Source organism: Gossypium hirsutum, chromosome A13 (assembly GCF_007990345.1).
Source record: "Gossypium hirsutum isolate 1008001.06 chromosome A13, Gossypium_hirsutum_v2.1, whole genome shotgun sequence".
NCBI classification, from domain to species: Eukaryota; Viridiplantae; Streptophyta; class Magnoliopsida; order Malvales; family Malvaceae; genus Gossypium; species Gossypium hirsutum.
In genome coordinates, this window is record NC_053436.1 from 53,679,111 (window position 1) to 53,691,887 (window position 12,777).

General features: G+C 36.0%; 1 non-coding gene across 1 annotated transcript; it reads right to left on the reverse strand.

Annotated features, from left to right (window-relative positions):
• Positions 1 to 9,522: 9,522 nt before the first annotated feature.
• On the reverse strand, positions 9,523 to 9,629 carry LOC121213223 (small nucleolar RNA R71). The gene has a single exon (XR_005908600.1). It is a non-coding gene; the product is annotated as a small nucleolar RNA R71 (small nucleolar RNA).
• Between the last annotated feature and the right edge of the window lie 3,148 nt (positions 9,630 to 12,777).

Genomic DNA, 12,777 nt, shown 5'->3' on the forward strand with positions numbered 1-12,777 from the left:
AAAATAATTATTTATATTTTAGATTTGTGGTCTCGACACCACTATTCTGATTAGGCCCTAATTCGAGATGTTACAGCCATGGATTATTCATTAGAGGCCCTTAAATAGCAATTTCCCCAATTTCTATTTTCATGGACAAAAATGGACATAGTTAGGAAAATTTGAAAGAAAGGCATTAAAGGGCATTTTGGTCATCTGGTTATTAAAAGAATAAAAATGGAAAAATGAAGCAAAAGTTGCTCATCTTCTTCTAGTGTGTGTCGAAAATTAGGAGAGCAATGGCTAGGGTTTTTCTTCAACTTTCAGGCTAGATTGTAAGTACACCCTAGCCCCATTTTTAATGTTCTTTATGTTTTTAAGATCCTTGAAGCATGATCTACCTATTTCTAGCCTTATTTTGAGTTAGAGTTCATGTTTAAAAATTGACCCATGTGTGACATGCATGTATTTTAATGTTTAATGGAGGAATATGAAAGATTGATGTATGATAAACATCTTTTACTAAGTGGTTTTTCATGAAAACACCTAAAAAGGACTTATTTTTAAAGTTTGTAAAATGAGTAGTAAGATGTATGATTTGATGAGAAATGTGGACTGTTATGAGCATGTTATAAGTTCAGCCAGCTTGGGTAACAAAGAAAATTAGTACGTTTAATTTTACGAGCCTAGGGACTAATTTGTAAATATGTAAAAGTATAGGGAAAAATTTTAATTTTTCCAAAGTATGATTTATGGACTATTTTGAACAATGTGATAATTAAATAAGTGATATTATAGATCAAGAAAAACGGAGTCCGAACCTAAACCGAGGAAAGAACAAGGTTGTTGACTAAATCGAATAGTTAGCCATATTTTGGCACCGAGGTAATTTCATATGTAAATAATGCAATGTTGTATCATGTTTTAATGCTTTATTAATGTCTGTATGAATTTCTATGTTTAACTATTATAATGAGTGTATGAATGATATTATGATCAATGGGAATGACATTGTGAATGAGTTTGACGAAGATGTGACATCGAGAAAATCTCGTTTGAACCTTAGGAATAATTTAGGATATAATGTGACATGTCACTAGGAACTATGTGATGATGAGCTCATGAAATTATGTGTATATGTGACTATGTGAATTTGGGTGCTAGTCATGTACGTCCTACCAGTGGCTGGGTAGCCCGGCATGTGTTGTGGGTACCTGTTAACTTCTGTGAGCAGCCCATATAGTTACGTCCTGACTGCCAGCTTGTGTCAGTAGGGCTGTGATTAGCTGAGAGTGAGTAATATATGATCTGTGATATGAGGTAGCATGTGGCTACGTATGAAGCAGTTTGTGAAAGCTTTCTGTGTATCTGATAGTATTCCAAGTGTTCAATAGGTAAATCAGTGAGTTATTCGACAAGTAAGTCAATGATGAGGAAATATGAGACTGTGTTACGAGTTGGTCAGGTATGTACAAAAAACACATATGAATGAGCTTGGTATGTGATGAATAAGTTATGCCTATGAAATTATGATGACATATATGTAAATTATGTTATGTTAATTGTTAAAATTCATAATTATGTTGCTATTTATTTTCATGTGAACTTACTAAGATTTATGCTTACTCCCCTTTCTTTTCTATTTTCTTATAGTATTGCCAAGCAAGCTCGTGGACCGAAGGACATCAGAGCTCAATTCACACTATCAAACTAATCTTTTGGGTATAGTGAATTCAAGTATTTTAAGTATGGCATGTATAGTGGCTTGGTCTTTTTGTTGTATGTCATATTGGCTTAGCCAAATGTGTTGGCTTATAATGATTTGATGATTCATTTTGTATATGACCATGAGATATGGCCCATATTAATTATGGAGATGTAATCTTATTCATATATGTATTCATGTGCTATGCCCACTCATGATGCGGTTAAATGCATTTGGCATGGATGAATTGTGAATATGATCATGGATGTTTGATGATGGAATTGTGAGTAAATGGCATAATAACAACTAAGGCATGAATGTATAAAATGGAAGTTAATATGCATGAGCCATGTTTATGAATGTGTAAGTGCTCATTTATGCCATGTAGGATGTCATTGAGATGTTTAAATGTGCATGTGTTATTAAGGGTGACAAAAGGCTTGGAAAATAGCCTCAAAGTTGTCTACACGGATAAGCACGCAGGTATGTGACTAAGCTGTGTGTGACACACGGTCTGCCCATAGGCGTGTGATCCGGCCGTATGTCCCCTGCACCCTAATTAGTAAAACAGAATGTCCAGTAGTAAACACATGGGCAGAGACATGGCCGTGTGTCTCAGCCGTGTGAAGGACACGGCCTCAGGACATGGGCATGTGCCCAAGCCATGTGAAGTCTACACTTGATTTTTTTGGAATTTAATTCACCATACGGCCTAAGCACACGGGCGTGTGACTTGGCCATGTGACCCTAATTGTGTTGATTATGTCATAAACAGAGAGTTACACGGGTTGAGGACACGGGCATGTCCCAAGCCACACGGGCGTGTGTGATCACACGGCCTACCCACACGAGCGTGTGACCCTCTAAAACAAGAAAATTTTCTAAGTGTCGCAAAGTTTCGGAAGTTCTTGGTTTAGTCCTGAACCACCCCTAAAGTATGTTTTGGGCCTCGTGGGTCCATATAAGGGACAATATGCTTATGTATGAATGGTTTTAAATTGAATGAAATTTTATAGCCCGGTTTTGTATAAATGTTTATGTTTAAGTCCAGTAATGCCTCAGACCCCGTCTCAGTGTCGGATGTGGGTAAAGGGTGTTACAGATATGGTGTAACACCCCTTACCCGTACCCGAGATCGAGACAAGGTACGAGGCGTTACCAGGCACATACTTGGATATTTTGAAAGATACAGGATATAAAATTTCATTCTAATTTAAAACCAATCAAGCAATATCATAGTGTCCCTATTATGGGCCTATGAGGCCCAAAACATACATTAAAAGCGATCCGGGACTAAATTGAGAACCATAGAAAATTTTAGTAAAATTACTAGGGTTATACCTTACACGCCCGTGTGGAGGCAAAGAACACGCGTGTGTGCTTGGGGATACACCCATGTGCCCCACCGGTGTTGAATTATTTGGACATGCCCGTGTCCCTGACCCTTGTCCTGCACACGGCCTAGACACGCCCGTGTCCGAAAACCCGGACATTATGTTTATGATGTCATCATTCTTTTTGAGGCACACGGCCAAGGCACATGCGTGTGACCTAGGGCGTGTCCTCCACATGGTTGAGACACACAGTCGTGTCTCTGCCCATACGTTTACTACCATACAAATTGACCTAAAATTTTAGCTGCAAAGGACACACGGCCAGGAAACACGCCCATGGGGCTATCTGTGTGTCACACACGACCGAGACACATGCCCGTGTGTCTACCTGTGTGGACCTTTTTAGGGCTATTTTCCAAGCCTTTGGTCACCCTCTACCATCCATACACACTTAAAGACTTCAATGGTATTTAACATGGCCTAATCATACTCTTAAACAACCTTGGCATAACCTAATTGCATGTTAACCTCATCTCATCGGTTTAGTACATGCTAAATTGTCCTTTTCGTATTAGGGATTAACATAGCACATTTTACGCTTAGGCCATATTATAATCATATACCATTAAATGCTATGTCCACTCTTTCAAATTTTTAGGTCCCATTTCAAGCATCCATCCATGATAAACCTCATCATTATATCTTATGAAACATTTAAACATAAACATGCATCATTAGTAGGTATACAACCTACATCAATATGAGCCATATCTCATGGCCATATACAAAAGAAAAAGTATACCATTTAAGCGCTTACATTGGCTAGTCAAATGACACATATAACAAAATGACCAAAAACCATATACATGCCATTAAACAAAATAAAAGTATCTATATACCAAAGTGGGACAAGTCGATAGTGTGTTGATTCTCCAAGCGTCTTCCAATCTTCACGAGTCTACGAGCTCTGTAAAATAGGAAAAAGAGAAGAGGGTAAGCATTTATATGCTTAGTAATTCTGGATAACTAGAAAGTAAACTTACCGATTAATTAGCATACAACCATATTTAGGCAATAATCCCAACAAGCATGAAATAGTTTCCCAATCACATGCACTCAATCATCAAGTTAGTCTCATAACAATACATCATGTCATTAGTCTTTGATGAGCTCATGAATTCAATATTTCCATTTCTATTTCTCATGTTAGTCCCGTCAAACTTCCTCGAAAATCTCAATGGATAACCCAATTTCTTTCAAGTCATACAATTGATCATCTCAAGTACGCACTCCCGTGAACCTTTTATCTTACAGTGGGATTACCAGTCAAGGCTAAATCCCCCGTAGTAATAAATTGTAGAGCAATGTTGGGATTACCAGTCCAAGATAAATCCCCTTTAACGGCAGTTGCTCTCATAAGCTCGGATCAGATTGCCAGTCTAGGCTAAATTTAGTCCTCAATCAGATTACCCGTCGAGGTTAAATCATTAATGCACCACATTCTTCAAGAGGCTCGATCACTCAAGGAACACCCATCTGGGCTAGATCATTTCTATTTGAGATCATTGGTTTACAAGTCCGAGCTAAATCCTTTTCTACAACACATGCAGGATCTCATGTCATGTAAGCCATAGTTTACCCACGGATTTCCCTTTTTCTATTTCAACCGAGACATTTATCATCTTTCTTTTACACAAGCACCTTTCATGAATTATCATGCAATGAATATCTGAATTTTCATACATTCAAGAACATACATATTTAAGTATATTAAGAGTTTACTTCGGGTTATACAAACTTACCTAGTAATTGTTTCAATTTCGTATTTCGGTTATTCCAAAACCTTTCGTTTTTCAAGGTCAATCTCCGAAATTGATTCCTCGGGGTGTATATCAATAAAATTTGATTATTAATATCTCACATTTTTCATTTTAGGATTTAAAACTCACCCCCGGGAAAAACAACCAATTTGCCCCTAACCTTTCACATTTTTGCAATTTAGTCCTAAGGCTTGTATAATGAAATTCATGAAATTTCTAAGTTACCCAAGCCTAGCCAAATATTTTTATTGCCTATAGCAGCCCACATTTTATTTCGTTTCACATTTTTCTACCCATTTTCACAACTTTTACAAAATGGTCCCTTAAGTCATTTCCATGAAAAACTACTTAGTAAAAGTTGTTTACTATCCTTTAAACTCTCATATTCCTCCATAAATCATCAAAACACAAACATCTCATGCATGGGTAAATTTTGAACATGAACCCTAGTTTGAAATATGGGTAGAAATAGAAAGAGCACGTTACGAGGACTAAAAAATACGAAGAACATTAAAAACGGGGCTAGGATTGAATTACTATCAAGCTTGAAATGTTGGAAAACCCTAGTTATGGAGACCCTTAGAATTTCGGCAGCATGGAGAAGAAAATGAGCTAATTTTAGCTTGATTTTTCCTTTTTTATTTAGTTTATTACCAAATGACCAAAATGCCCTTCCTTATTAAACTTCCAAAATTTTCCATGCATGCCCATTTTTGTCCAAAAACTTAGAAATTTGGAAAATTACTCTTTAAGGACCTCTAATTAATATTCCAAAGCAATTTCATACAAATTGCTTCTAGAATCTAAGTTTTATAGTTTATTCAATTTGGTCCCTAATTTCTAATAGGACACCTTACTCATAGAATTTCTTCATGAAACTTTAACACATGCTTATTTTCATATCCTAGACTTCATAATGACCATGAAATAATTATTTTAATGTCATATTTTTGGTCCCAAAACCATTATTCTGACTAGGGACTATTTCGGGATGTTATATATGGTCTTAGATGGGATTTCATATTGATGCCAATAACCCAGCTATGGTCTTACACGAAAAATCATATCAATGCCATATCCCAGATATGGTCTTATAGGAAGTCTCATAATGATGCCATATCCCAAATATGGTCTTCCACATAGCCTTGGTAACCCTAATGTCATGACATTTGTATCATATCTATTCCTAAGGTTCAACTGGGATTTCATGCTTATCGTAACTTTTTCGAACACGCTCAATGGTCGATCATAATTCATACAATAGTAAAGCATTCAAAATATAATTAAAGTAATGCATTATTTACATAAGAACTTACCTCGGTACAAAAATAGTAGGAAATGGACCTAATAATCAAATACTTTGTTTTTCCCCCGATCTAGGTCCGAACCTCATTTCTCTTGACATATAATAGAAAATTTTACTCATTATTAATCACATTACTCAATTTAGTCTAAAACTTATATTATGGTAAAATTACATTTTTGCCCCGAAACTTTGACATATTTATGTTTTAGTCCCTAGGCTCTTAAAATGAAATCTATTCAATTTCATCAAAACCCAAGCCTATCCAAACCTCTTTTATGCTTATAAAAGCTCACATTTTCCATTTAATCACACTTTCATACACATTTTGAAATCTTTTTCCAAAGTGGTCCTTTTGACATATTCATCAAAAACCACCTAGTAAAAGTTGTTTATCTAACATTGAACTTGCATAATGTACCATTAGACATCAAAATACACAAATATCTAACATGGGTCAAACCCTAGACCTCAATCATCTCTCAAATTAACGATAGAAATAGATAGATCGGGTGATAACGACTTCAAAAATGTAAAGAGCATTAAAAACGGGGCAGGAACGGACTTACAATCAAGCTTGAAAAGTGGAAAAACCCTAGCTATGTCTTTCTCGCAAATTTCGGCCAAGCATGAAGAGGACTAAATTTTGGCTTGATTTTTGGTTTTTAATTCATTTAATTACCAAATAACCAAAATGCCCTTTTCTCAAAACACTAAAATTCACTTACCTCATGTCTACTTTTGTCCAACTTAAAGTAAAATGGTCTAATTACCATCTAAGGACCTTCAATTTAAAATTTTATAGCAATTAGACACCTTTAGCATGTAGAACTCAATTTTTGCACTTTTTACAATTTAGTCCTTTTTGCTAAATTGAGTGCTCAGACATTAAAATTTTCGAGCGAAATTTTCATGAAATCATTCTGTAAAATTGCAGACTATGAAAATGTAATAAAAATAAAATTTTCTACGTCAGATTCGTGGTCCCGAAACCACTGTTTCGACTAGGCCCAAAATAGGGTTGTTACACGTATGGCACAAGTTAGAGGGTTCCACAGGGTTTGACATGGCTCATGACTCGAGTGCGTGCCCTGACCACACAGGCATGTATGCCCTGCATCTTGGAAAATTTTGAATATTTCACGAAAAATTCTCTGAGTTCCTAATTTAGTTCTGACTCAATTCTAATACTCATTTTGGGCCCCAAGGGTCCATTTAAGGGACGTTATGAATAACCTCAGGAAATGAATATTAAATGACATGAATTTTCTATAAATATTTTGTAAACTCTAATAATACTCCGTAACCCTATTTTGACTATAGATACGGGTTAGGGGCGTTACAGGGTAATTAGATCAACTTGAAGATCACATAATCTAGCTTCTTTTTTCTTTTTTTCTGTAGACTTTGAAAATCATTCTATTTGTTTTATGGCATGCAATAGGAGTGTTTGAAATATTTACATATGTATTGAATAGATAATATTTTGGTTGGATTTGTTTTGGATGCTATGAATTGATATATATATATATGGCTTCTTTTTATAGCTAATATGTGGTTCAAATGCTTTGAAAAAGAGTGTAATTGATGATTGAGTTATAGCATTTTGTCACTTTATATGACTTTGTTTTGTTAAGTTTGAATTGGTTAGAAAATAACATTAGATGTTGGATTTGATTATTGTTTGTGATGTTGCGTTATGGCACATTGGTTAAGTGCTTTTAGGTTGAAATATACCATGTTCAAGTTTGATTAGTTTATAGATAATGGTGTCTGAAAGTAAGATATAGACTTGGCTTGAAATGAAATTTCAACTTGTAATTTCTCATTAATTATTAAAAGTATCGATACCTACTTAGTCTATCGATACTATACCAAATGAATAGTTTTCAAATTTACAAGAATACAGATTTGGTATCGATAGTTTTATTTAGCATCGATACTTATTTGAAAATATTGATACTTATTTATTCAGTATCAATACCTTATCCTTAGTTTTAAAACTTTATAAATAGGTCGCTACTTATGTTTAAATCTAATTTGTATGTGGTTTTAAGCTCGATTAAACTTCGATAATGTATGAATAACATGTTTTTGATTAAATGATTGTTGAATGATTATTGTTCAGAGAAATATGAGTTGATATTGCATAATTTTGTTTTGGTATGCGTTGTAGCATTTCGTTAGGGTGTTAATGCAACCCTAGGGTGTTAATTAGAGAAATGTCTCAATTATTCAATCTAGGGATTAGACGTTATTAGTCTTGAATAGGGATAATAACATAACTTAGGGATCTCTGCGGAACAAGTTAAATGAATAAATCGTCTGATTCGGAGCCAGAATAACAAATACAGTCTAGGTGGATTTTTCCTTAGGTATTGTCTTAATTCAATTAATTTTCCCAAAAGCAATTCCCCAATTCCATTCTCTGTGAATTCTTAGTTTAGATAATTAGTTAGTTAAAACAAGAACCTCTTTATTCTTAGGCTAGATAATAAAAAGACAGTCATTACTAGTACTTTTAGTTCCCTTGGGTTCGACAATCCGGTATTGCTAAAACTATACTACTTTTCGATAGGTACACTTGCCTACATTGCGATAATAGTTAGTTTCAAGAATGATTAATTATAATTATTTAAAACCTATCACGAAATCACGCGATTAAGTTTTTGGCACCGTTGCCGGAGAACTAAAATATTAGGAACACTCAATTTTTATTATTTTAGCCATTTATTTTTCTTGCAATCTAATTTTATTTTTAGTTTTATTCTAATTTACTAATTTTCTTTTTCTTTCTTCGGCAGGTTTTTAGTTTATGACTAGAAGAAACCCGTCAGGACCACTACTTTTTGACGAAGAAATCAATCGCACAGTTTGCAGAAACCAAAGAGAAATAAGGCGAAGCCTAAGATACATAGAGAACGAGCAAAAAGACGATACTTAACCCCCAACTGAAGAGATGGCTGAAAACCAAGACAATCAGCTACCTCTTGCAATTGCGGCTAATCAAAATCCTGCTCCACGCACTATATATGATTATGCTAAACCTTCTTTAACAAGAATTGAATCGATAGACCTACTGTAGCTACAAATACTTTTGAACTAAAACCTAACACTATTCAAATGATACGGCAATTCATTCAGTTTGATGGTTTGCAGGATGAGGATCCCAACGCTCATTTAGCCAACTTCTTAGAACTATGCGATATATTTAAAATTAATGTTGTTTCTGATGATGCCATTCGTCTTTGGTTATTCCCTTTTTCATTGAGGAACAAAGCTAAACAGTGGTTGAACTCATTACCACGAGGGTCAATCACTACTTGGGAACAAATGACCGAAAAATTTCTATTAAAATAATTCTTGCCGACTAAAATGGCCAAATTACGTAATGATATCTCTTCGTTTGTGCAGATGGACTTCGAAACTCTTTATGATGCATGGGAGAGATACAAGGACTTACTGAGAAGGTGCCCTCACCATGGGTTACCACTTTGGCTTCAGGTTCAAGCATTCCATAATGGCCTGAATCCTTCGACTCGGCAAATGGTTGACGCAGCTGTTGGCAGAACCATCAATAATAAAACAGCTGAAGATGCTTATGAGTTTATAGAGAATATGTCACTGAATAACTATTAGTGGCAAGTCATGAGGACAAAACCAACTAAAACAGTAGGCGTTTATAATGTCGATTCGATTACTATGCTATCAAACCAGGTAGAACTTCTAAATAAAAAGATTGATGGTTTTCTTAGTTCTTCATAGGTTCACCCAGTAATGCAGTGCGAAGCAAGTGGATGTGGAACAAGCCATTCAGAATACCAACCTTATGGCCACAACATCGATAACGAGCAATTAAATTACATGGGTAATAATCCTCAACCTTAAAACAATTCATATAGTAACACTTACAATGCAGGTTGGAGGAACCACCCCAATTTCTCGTGGCGTAGTCAAGGAAATCAAAGACCACAACCACCTTCAGGCTACCAACAACCACCCTACCAACAGGAAAAGAAGCGGAAACTTGAAGAGATGCTCTTAAAGTTTATATCGGTGTCAGAAACTCATTTCCAGAACACTGAGACAGCACTTAAAAATGAACAAGCGTCGATCCAAGGGCTCGAAACTCAGATAAGCCAGCTTTCCAAACTAATCTCCGAACGACCACAAGGGAGCTTGCCAAGTAATACTAAACCTAACCCAAGGGAATAGCTGAATGCGATTAATGTTCAAGATGAAAAAGGATTTGTTGAGCCTCAGCTAGAACCGAAGCAAAAAACTGTGGTAAGCAAAGGTCAAGGTGAGGTAGATCACAATAAAAACAAATCGGTGAATGTTGAATATAAACCTCGTGTGCCATACCCCCAACGCAACAAGGAGAGACCGCTCAGATGAATAATTTGGTAAATTCCTTCAACTCTTAAAAAAATTACATATTAACTTACCATTTATTGAAGCTCTATCACAGATGCCAAACGCAATGAAATTTTTAAAGGGGCTTTTAGCAAATAAGTGGAAGATAGACGAGGCATTACATGTGGAGCTAAACGCAGTTTGCTCAACTGTTCTCCAAAATAAACTACCCAACAAACTTAAAGATCTAGGGAGTTTTACAATTCCTTGCTTAATTGGTAGTTTAGATGTTAATAATGCATTAGCTGATTTGGGGGCTAATATTAACGTCTTGCCTTACAAAATGTTCAAACAATTAGGTCTCGGGAAATCCAAACAGACTAGGATGAGCATTCAATTAGCAGATAAAACTATAAGATTTCCTAGGGGTATTATTGAAGACGTGCTAGTTAAAATCGATAAATTTATATTTCCCATTGACTTCTTTGTTCTAGACATAGAGGAGGATAGCAACACTCCTTTAATTCTAGGAAGGCCCTTTTTAGCAACTGCTAAAACAATTATTGATGTTGGCACAGGTGAACTCACACTCCGTATGGGAGATAAAAAAATCACCCTTCAAGCTTGCAATTCTGGCAACACAATGGAAATTGAATGTGATCGTCTAATCCATTCTACTAAAACTAACAATATGGTGCAACCTTCTTTGCAGGAAATGAGTCTAAAGGAAGTCCATAAGCCATTCCCAAGCAATAGTAAAGGACCCATTCATGAAGATCGAAGGCTACAAATCAAGGAGCTAGATGAATGGCGGACACATAAACCGAGAACACTTGACAAGCCGAATCTACGATAGAACAAGCTCAATCCCTTTCCAAATCAACTTAAGGTTGGAGATAGAGTCTTATTAGATGCCACAGATCCCCACATTGTCGCTACAACATCGAATGAAGAAATCCCTCTTACGGTACTCAGCATTTTCCCATTCAGTAAGGTCGAGGTGATTCATCCTAAGTTCGGCAATTTTAAGGTAAACAACACCCGTTTAAAACCTTATTTTGATGAAATTAGTAGCAGGAATGAGTATAAACTCCTCAAACCACCATGATCATTCAACGGAGAGGTAAGTCGAGCTTAAACTATAAATAAGCACTTCTCGAAACGCAACCCGAGAATTAACTGTATTTACTTCTTTAAAATTTAGTCTTCAACATCTAACTTACTAACAGAGTGCTTGAATACAGGTTTTCCACAGGGACACAGCCAAGAGCACGGGCGTGCTTAGGGCCATGTGAAAACAGGACAACAATTTTTCCCAAACACGGGCTACAATAAAACGCCATGGCCGTGCGACATAGCCGTGGTCAAACCTACCAAAACAACATGGGGGTGAGACACGCCAGTGTGGAAGAATTATGGGTGAACCTGTTAAAACAGCATGGGCGTGCGACACGCCCGTGTCTAGCACCCGTGGACGACACGATCAAAATAACATGAGCGTGCGCAGAGGTACACGACCGTGGGAGAAGCAAACCGTGCCAGACACGGCCGTACAACACGATCATGTAGCCACATGGCCTAGGCACACGAGCGTGCCAAAAGGCCGTATGATGACATCTCAATTTGCGACGAACACGGATGAGACACAATCCACACGGGCGTGTGCACCGGCCGTGCCACTTGAAAAATTCAATTATTTATCTTATTTTATTTTATTTTTCTTTTATTAAGTTTTTAAGATTCATTTTTTTTAAACACGGCTTATCTTTATCACTACTATCAGATTATCCCCTTATCTCTCCTTTTATCATTCAGAATCATGCCTGCCTTCCAGCTTTATTTCCAATACTCAATCTCGCTAATCCAAGAATATCATCCATTCTTAATTCAGGAAGTTTCACTTCTCTCCCTATCTTATTTTTATATTCTAATATCTACCTTTGTACATTGAGGGCAATGTACATCTTAAGTGTGAAGGGGTACTTATTTCATTATCAGAAAAATCCCTGAATGACTACTTTGTTCTCTTGAAAAGCTCTCATATCCTATTTAGGATAAATTTTGATTGATTTATGATTTTTGTTGATATATCTTAAACTAAAACATAAGCATTTATGCATTGATTGTTTAAACCTCAAGACATTAGAGAATCAAGCACGATAAGTTGATTTTTAAGAATTTAAAATCTTAGGTTGTTTCCCCAAAGTTTAGGTATTACTTTGAGTTGGAATTCACAAGTTTAAACATCAAAAAGCCATAATTTTTGTGAGATTTTTGAGC